Source organism: Dendropsophus ebraccatus, unplaced genomic scaffold, assembly GCF_027789765.1.
Source record: "Dendropsophus ebraccatus isolate aDenEbr1 unplaced genomic scaffold, aDenEbr1.pat pat_scaffold_1598_ctg1, whole genome shotgun sequence".
Taxonomy (NCBI): Eukaryota; Metazoa; Chordata; class Amphibia; order Anura; family Hylidae; genus Dendropsophus; species Dendropsophus ebraccatus.
The window spans coordinates 1-9,373 of record NW_027209021.1 but is presented as its reverse complement, the minus strand read 5'-3'; the positions used below and the strand labels follow the sequence as shown (position 1 = coordinate 9,373).

The following is a 9,373-nucleotide window of genomic DNA, read 5'->3' as shown; positions in this document are numbered from 1 at the left end:
ACCACTTCCCAAAGCTGCTATAAGCAAGTTCATGCTGTAAGGTTCTACAAACTTCTTCTAGTCCAGGGTTGGATATTTCTGCTCAAGGGCCTCTTGGCATCTACTGTTCTCTTAGTAGGCCTCTGGTTGGAGACCAGAGTGCTGATCGGCTTCCATTTCTAAACACAGCCAGTAAACCAATAAAAGTCCTTGTAGGCAGAATCAAATCTAATTAAGCTGAGCTTAATTATATCCATAACTTATAGCAACCATTTTTCCAGGTGAAATCTACAATGCTTCATAAAAGTTGATGTGGTTTATGCAAATTTCATTGAAGAGTGGTAGGAGAAATGACTTGGTACAAAAGCCTGATGGCACTTGCCACTACTGTGCATGAATTCACCAGGCATCCCATGGTACATGTAGGCCTAAGCGTATAGCAGTGGAGGATCTGTTATATAACAGAAACTCTTTTTACAAGTGCACAAACAAATCTAATAGTATATCACACCCCGAGGCTTTATACAACCAAATGACCCGTTGGCACCATGGCTAAGGTGCAAAGTACCTGTTTCTGCAAGATAGTGGAAGTAATGAGGCTGCCAGTTCCGTGAATCATAAGAAAAACAAACGGTGGCATCCACACAGGTGGGTTAAGGGGGCAGCGTTCAGTGAGGTAGCAGGTTCCATGGGATGTCGTATGTGCAGAGATACAAGAAGAAGGATATCTCCATAAGTTCTTCTCTCTTTCAGAAGCGTCTGTAGGAATTTATCTACAAGATTGGGATAAAGGATACTTCTTCAATGTTGGCTGACGAGAAAATGGACAATGAGGACAATGACACTGGGAAGGTCTATCTGAAACGGGAGCTCGGCCTCACCAGTGCTGTGTCTGTGATAGCTGGCACCATGATAGGCTCTGGGATCTTCATGTCTCCCCAATTTGTCCTGTATTACATTGGGAGCCCTGGGGCTAGTCTTTGTATATGGGCGGCTTGTGGCCTCCTGGCTATGCTTGGTTCCTCTATCTTATGCTGAACTTGGAACTGTCAATTAAGGAATCTGGAGGAGATTATATATAGATTTTAAGGAATGTTGGCTCCTTACCGGCCTTCCTCTTTGCATACACCTCGGTCATTGTGATGAGGCCGGCTAGCATAGCTGTCATCTCTCTAAGGTTTTGCAGAATACGTTGTGGCTGCCTTCTTCCCAGACTGTCCATCTCCAGAAGTCGCCATCAAGTGCACAGCAGCCGCCTGCGTCCTTGTCCTGGGAATTATCAATTGCCTCAATGTCAGACTTGCCATGTCCGTCATGGTCTTGTTCACGGCAGCTAAGCTGTTAGTCTTGGCGGCAATAATAGTAGGTGGCATAGTCCTTCTAGCCCAGGGGAACACCCAGGTTTTACAGAACGGCTTTGAAAACACAGCGGTTGGCTTTGGTCCTGTTGGGGTGGCGTTTTATCAAGGTCTCTGGTCCTACGATGGATGGAGTAATCTGAATTTTATCACAGAGGAATTGAAGAACCCTGAGGTTAGTAACTGATCTTTAAAGGAGTTGTCCCATCTAGACAACCTCTTCTCTAAATGTGGACCGGCTGGCTATCTCTCCTGGTGCTGCCACTGCAAGAGAGAAGTGTTCTAATGTGGCATCTATTCCATTGAACGGGCAACTGTCCAAAATGCAGTCATGTTGAGTCTTTGTTGGTCCTCTTTGTGGCACCTCTCTACTCTGGCTGAGGGTACTATTACACAAAGCGATTATCGGCCATACTTGGCCAATTACCGGCTGTTCCAGCAGATAACCATTTTGTGTAATAGCTCATGCAGAAAGGCAACGATCAGCCAACATGCACATATTGGCTGATCGTTGCCTTTCTGCATTAACAAAAATCCCGATAACAATAGCGACGGTCTGCTGACCATTGTTCCATGTAATAGAACTGTAGACCTCCATACAGTAATAATGCCCCCTGTACCTCCATACAGTAATAATGCCCCCTGAACCCTCCATACAGTAATAATGCCCCCTGTGCCCTCACTCATTAATATTGCCTCCTGCGCCATTAATATAGTAATAGTGCCCTATATGGTAATTATCTCTCCTGTGCATCCATAATGTAAAGTGCAATCTGTGCCCCATACTGAATTAGTGCCCCCTGTGCCCCATACTGTAATAGTACCCATGTGCCCCATACTGTATTAGTGCCCCCTGTGCCCCATACTGTAATAGTACCCATGTACCCCATACTGTATTAGGGCCCCTTGTGCCCCATTCTGTACTAGTGCCCCATACTTCAATAGTATCCATGTGCCCCATACTGTAATAGTGCCCTCTGTGTGTCCATACTGTAATAGTGCTCCCTGTGCCCCATATTGTAATAGTACCCATGTACCCCATACTGTATTAGGGCCCCTTGTGCCCCATTCTGTACTAGTGCCCCATACTTCAATAGTATCCATGTGCCCCATACTGTAATAGTGTCCTCTGTGTCTCCATACTGTAATAGTGCTCCCTGTGCCCCATATTGTAATAGTGCCACCTGCACCCCATACTGTAATAGTGCCACCTGCACCCCATACTGTAATAGTGCCACCTGTGCCCCATACTGTAATAGTGCCACCTGTGCTCCATACTGTAATAGTGCCACCTGTGCCCCATACTGTAATAGTGCCCCATACTGTAAGAGTGCCCTCTGTGCCCCATACTGTAATAGTGCCACCTGTGCCCCATACTGTAAAAGTGCCACCTGTGCCCCATACTGTAATAATGCCTGACAACCAAACAGGAAAAAACAAATATTCACCTGCAGCTGCTGTTTCTTTCTTCAAGAATGCAATCTGTGAACTTTAGAAACGAGATCCCTGGGAATGCTTGATGAGTGGCTCAAAGACTGCAGGTATGAACTGTAGGAAGCCTGTGCAAGTAGATGGTGGAGTGAGGAACTTACAGCTCCTGCTTTATCATTCTACTTCATTGCATTTGCCTCCAGATGTGCTGTGCTAGCACATGGACTGTGTGTTTGAGAACCTGATATGTGATTACAGTGCAGTTACATCCAGTGACACAGAGGTAAAATCTACTCGGGCAGTTTCCTTTTTGCTCATTCCAGACTGCCTGAGTGATTTTCATCCAGCCAAAGTCATCTCTGCAGAATAGGCTAGACAAACATCTTAGGCTCTGAACTCTTTCAGTATTCTCTCTCTAAAGTGCTCCAAATAATAATATTTAGCATATGGTGTCACATGCAGGCCTGTATTTAGAGTTCATGCTGCCCTAGGCACTTTGCACGCAGAGGCGCCCCCCCCCCCCCCCCCGCGCCGTTACTGTACATGCATGGTGTATACCCTGGCACTTGGGTGCCGCTCCGCTTGATGCCCGCTGTTCTCATCAAACAGACGTGATGGAGGAAGGATGGAGGTCGGGGACGTCTTAGTTTGGGGACCGGTTCTGTCCAGTGTTGGACTGGGGTACCTGGAGCCCACCAATATACACCATGAGACACGACATGCTGACCCGCTACTTTCCTGAATTTCATCTGTATCTGTGACAAATCTCAGAACACCCTCCATTATACAGCTCTCAGGGTATGCTGGGAGTTTGTAGTCTCTGAGAGGACAACCCTGTAATAAATCACTGTGTGCAGAGGCTCCTGGTGGCTGACAATCTGTGGGTGACAACCATCAGCCCTGAAGGTTCCAGCAATACATCTGTCTACAGCGGCAGTTATCAGAGGATTGTACTACTGTACTACAAACTCCCATCATATCCTGAGGGCTGCAGACTATCAATACATGCTGGGAGTTGTAGTGCCTGCAGCTGTTGTAGTTGAGTCCCATACACTGGATTCTTTGTGGCATATAAGAATACATAGATCTGTGGGGGATTAGTGCAGGGAAGTGACCCCAGAACATCACTAATAGGGGATAGAACAAAAACATCTCCCCCTATCCCCCTATTAGTGATGTTCTGGGGTCACTTCCCTGCACTGAGCCCCCACAGATCTATGTATACTTATATGCCACAAAGCATCCAGTGTATGATGCACCTAGGACCCAACTACAGCAGCTGCAGGCACTACAACTACCAGCATATCCTGAGGGCTGCAGACTGTTCTGGGAGTTGTAGTGCCTGCAGCTGTTGTAGTTGGGACCTGGAGGCGTTGTGGGAGATCAGAATACATAGATCTGTGTGGGCTCAGTGTAGGGAAGTGACCCCAGAACATCACTAATAGGGGATAGAACAAAAACATCTTCCCCTATATCTTATTAGTGCTATTCTGGGGTCACTTCCCTGCACTGAGCCCCCACAGATCTCTGTATTCTGATCTCCCACAAAGCCTCCAGTGTATAATGCACCTAGGACCCAACTACAACAGCTGCAGGCACTTGTAGTTGGGTCCTAGTTTAAAAGTTTGCGCTAGTGTACTGTAGTGACCGCAGGGCTGTGTCAGTACACTACCGCACACAATACACTGACCCATTTAGACCCCAATGGTACACAGGCTCTGCACAGTATAGAAGTGATTACAGTGCAGTTACTAATGACTCACAAGTGACGTCTTCTCGAATATGCCGTCGCAGAGTCTGGGGGGGGGGCAGGGGAGAGTCTGGGGGGGCAGGGGAGAGGCTGGGGGGGCAGGGGAGAGGCTGGCTGGGGGCAGGGGAGAGGCTGGGGTTAGGGGGAGAGGCTGGGGGGGCAGGGGAGAGGCTAGGGGCAGGGGGAGAGTCTGGGGGGGCAGGGGAGAGTCGGGGGGGCAGGGGAGAGGCTGGGGGGCAGGGGGAGAGTCTGGGGGGCAGGGGAGAGGCTGGGGGCAGGGGAGAGGCTGGGGGGGCAGGGGAGAGGCTGGGGGGGCAGGGTGAGAGGATGGGGGGCAGGGGAGAGGCTGGGGGGGCAGGGGAGAGGCTGGGGGGCAGGGGAGAGGCTGGGGGGCAGGGGAGAGGCTGGGGCAGGGGAGAGGCTGAGGGCACGGGGGGAAGCTGGGGGGGCAGGGGAGAGGCTGGTGGCAGGGGAGAGGCTTGGGGTAGGGGGAGAGGCTGGGGGGGCAGGGGAGAGTCTGGGGGGGCAGGGGTGAGGCTGGGGGGGCAGGGGAGCAGCTGAGGATGCAGGGGGGTCGGGGGGGGGCAGACGCTGTGGGGGCAGGGGAGAGACTGGGGAGAGATGGAGCGGCCGGGAGCAGGATGGGCAGGCAGGCTGGTTCCCTCCCCCAATGCAGCGCCGAGGTCGGGTGTGGGGCATGGGGTGAGCTTTCCGGCACACACAGTCTGACAGAGGCCCGGAAGCTCACAGCTGCAGCCTGCGGTCCCGGAGCAGGAGAGAAGATCGGGCATCGCGGGGCTGCAGCTGTGAGCTTCCGGCCTCTGTCAGACTGTTGCTGTGCCGGAAGCTCACCCCCTGCCCCACACCCCGGACCTCGGCGCTGCATGGGGGAGGGAACTAGCCGCCTCGCCCATCCTGCTCCCGGCCGCTCCATCTCTCACCCAGCTCCTCTCCCTGCCCCCCCAGCGTCATGCTCGCCATCCGGCGCGGACTAGGCACCCGCGGGCCGGTTGCCTACGGAGGTTTTTTTTTAAAAAAAAATAATAAAAAAAAGTGCTCCCTGCGGGTGCCGCCCCCCGCAGGGCGCCGCCCTACGCACCGGACCACGGGTGGCTAGTGGCAAATACGGCCCTGGTCACATGCAGTAAAGTGGGTAGAAAAAATAGGCTGGGTCATGAGTAGGGTTAGGAGGTCACTCAATTAGATAGACAGGTTTGTAGTTTCATCAGTTTATAGGTGCCCCAGCAGCTAGTTTCCCCAGTTTATACAGTAGGTGTCGAATGAGGTGCTTTTCTCCAGTATATGGGTACTCCAAAAGGTAGTTTTCGATGTATACTATAGGTTCCCCAGTAAACATTTTCTTTGAATACATGGGCCCCAAGTAGGTAGTTCCACCTTTTTTATATGGTAGGTACCACAGTATGTGCCTTTGTAGTGTCCAGCACTGGGTGCCTATGTAACTGCACCTGTGGAAAGTTTCTTGCTTAGGTTTTGCAGGTTTTGGGAGGCGTGGAGGTGTCTTATTGTGTTTTCCCCACTAGGTGTCATGTCTCTGTATTTATTCAGTATTGTTAGAGATGAGCAAACCGGGCTCAGGTTCGAGTCCATCCGAACCCGAACGTTCGGCATTTGATTAGCGGTGGCTGCTGAACTTGAATAAAGCTCTAAGGTTGTCTGGAAAACATGGATACAGCTAATGACTATATCCATGATTTCCACATAGCCTTAGGGCTTTAGCCAACTTCAGCAGCCACCGCTAATCAAATGCAGAAAGTTCGGGTTCAGATCGACTCGAGCATGCTCCAGGTTTGCTCATCTCTAAATATGTATATGTGGAGAACCAGCTGAAGAAAACAAAAAGTGTTCTATGTCATGTATTATCTTTTCGCAGGTGTAGGTGCCTTCCCTCCTTTCTCTTCTTTTCTCTATCCTCTCCTCTCTTCCTCCTTACACACACACCACCAATTACAGGAGGGTTAGTTAGCCCTTATGAAGGAGTTAGTTCCTGGTGGGAGGAGGAAGTTAGTGGAGGGGTGAGGAAGAAGCCAACAGTCCAGAGGAGCCACAGCTTTTTATTATGCTAGACACAACTAAGATGCAGTGCTAGAGCTACACAAGGGGGAGAGAAGCCATACAGGGATCACCTTGTCCATGCCAGGAACCTCTCAAAATCTAAGATACCCAACCGACCTAAGATACCTATAGAGAGAGAAAACGGTGTTCGGGTTCGAGTCATCTGACCCCGAACGTTCAGCATTTGATAAGTGGTGGCTGCTGAACTTGGATAAAGCTCTAAGGTTGTCTGGAAAACATGGATACAGCCAAGGACTATATCCACTGTTTTCCACATAGCCTTAGGCTTTATCCAAGTTCAGCAGCCCCGCTAATCAAATGCCGAAAGTTCCGGGTTCGGATCGACTCGAGCATGCTCCAGGTTCGCTCATCTCTAATACCTAAGAGTTACAGGTACTGACCCTGTGGAACAAAGCTACCAAGGAAAGGTCTACGTATTCCACTGTGCTGCGCCAGATGACTGGGGAAGGCTTTGAAGTCAGCTTAGCCAAGATAACTTTGCTAGGGCTCATACTACCCACCTAGGATAAGTAGCCCGCAACTAGGGACAGAAGGCATCAGCCAGTTGTCTATACATGAGTGTTCTCATTAGAGATGAGCGAACCTCGAGCGTGCTCGAGTCTCATCCGAACCGATCGATCGGCATTTGATTATCAGTGGCTGCTGAAGTTGGATAAGCCCTAAGGCTATGTGGAAAACATGTGATATAGTCATTGGCTGTATCCATGTTTTCCAGCGACAACCTTAGAGCTTTATCCAACTTCAGCAGCCCCGCTAATCAAATAACCCGAACATTCGGGTTCGGATGGACTCGAGCATGCTCGAGGTTCGCTCATCTCTATCTCTATCTTTATCCAATCTACGCACTAGAAACTGTTCCAGACAGAGTTCATTTCTACATTGGACAAGGCCCCTCAGGCACCTCCTCTCCTCTCTCTACTACAAAGTTCTCTTCCTAAAAGCATTTGGTTCTATCTCAACTACCAAGCACCTGAGTAACTCTAAAACACTGTTATTGCATTGTACTGAACTGTTACTTTTGTCCAGGACCCCTGGTTTGCACTACGTTTTGCCAGTAAACTGTTCTATTGTTGTGAGCATTAGACCCGGCCTACTTCTTGTGCACCTGCACCCCACACACATCTGCACACTTGGGTTAACCTTTTTTCTTTGTGCTAGTGGGCACCAAGCTGTCCAGGCGAATCCCAAACCACGTCCAGGCTACTGTGAAAAGTGACCAAATGATCCTAGAGCCACTCAGCTACCACACCACCATACCAGCTGGCCCGGCAGCACACCAACATCACCCGGTGCCCCACCGCACTTTACCCAGCATATAGGACCCCAGTAGATGGTTGCCCCTTCAGATAAGCCCCAAGTAGGTAGGTTCCTCCTGCACACCATACACACACACAGGGTTTTTTTTAATGTGGCCTTCTAATCTCCTGACAATTATTTTTGTAATCAGGAAACCCTTTTAAAGTTGGAGTTGCACTTTAAAAAAGTATGCAACCTCCATCACACTTGTAACCTTATTGTAACTAGTTTTGTATACGTTCTAGGTGAACCTTCCCGAGCGGTGATCATCGCAATCCCACTTGTCACATGTTTTTTACGTTCTGGCTAAGTCAGCTATTTTGCAGCAATGACGCCGCAGGAATTACTTGCATCAGACGCAGTCGCTGTCAGTTGGGGGTCAGTATATACATTTGTGATTTTTTTTTAAACTATTTGCAGTCCTTTATATGGGTTATAATTCCAGCTTTCCCCCAACCTAAGGCATCCTACATCATGTTGTCAATCTACCACTCCTATCATGCCCTAACAGCCTATCCATGCTAAGTCTTCAATCCATAGTCAACTGCTGGAGAGCCTGATCTTCTGCATCTGAAACTCCAGCATTTTTTTTAAATAATGAACTTGGAATACAGTTAGGGATATGGGGGTATTAAAGGTGTATGCCACTCAAATCTAATTTTTATATATGTTGCTGTCCATGTTGACACTAACAATTGATTCCATACTTGTTATTATCTATTAAGCCTCCTTCCCCTAACTCTAAGCTGTTGCTTTCTGCTAAAGAAACAAAAATCTGTGTATTGAGCTTTTCTCTCTGTCTCCCCCTCCTCCCCTTCTGAGACAGCTGATGTAAACCAATCCCTGACTGGCTGTATCTGCAACTTTGTAGCTTCTTTGTAATGTTGGGAGGATTAATCACAGCGAGTTCATCAGCAACTTGACCTCTGATTATAAAGAAGCTACAATGTTGCAGATAAAGCCTGCCAGCTACTTGTTTACATCAGCTGTCTCGGGGAGAGAGGGGAGGAGGGGGGAGACAGCGAAAAAAGCTTACACACAATTTTTTGTGTTTTCAGCAGAAAGCAGCAGCTCAGAATGAGGAAAGGAACTGAAATAGATAATAACAAGTATGGACGGAGTTGTTAGTCTCACCATGGGCAGCAACATATCAAAAGTTATGTTTGAGGAATACCCTTTTAACCATCTCAAAACTAGTCCTATTTTAATCTTAGCTGTGTGATCCCCAGCAATAACTTTACTCTGTTATGGGTAGCTGCCCTTTTTATATAATGTATCATGCTGTACCTTCCCATTACCTGTTTACTGTAGATGGAAGTGCTGGGGACGTGGACGTGGATTATCATTTTAGGTGTCGCACTGTTCTACTTTTGGCGCTGCCATGGGAGTCTCTTCTGCGGAGGACGCATGTGCTTTGTGGCTGCCAGAGAGGACACCTGGTAATCAACCAATTCCCATACTTTTT

At 48.9% G+C, this 9,373-nt stretch overlaps 1 pseudogene; it reads left to right on the top strand.

Annotated features, from left to right (window-relative positions):
* The first annotated feature begins 400 nt into the window (after window positions 1-400).
* On the top strand, window positions 401-9,347 carry LOC138775389 (b(0,+)-type amino acid transporter 1-like; annotated as a pseudogene).
* Window positions 9,348-9,373: the final 26 nt, after the last annotated feature.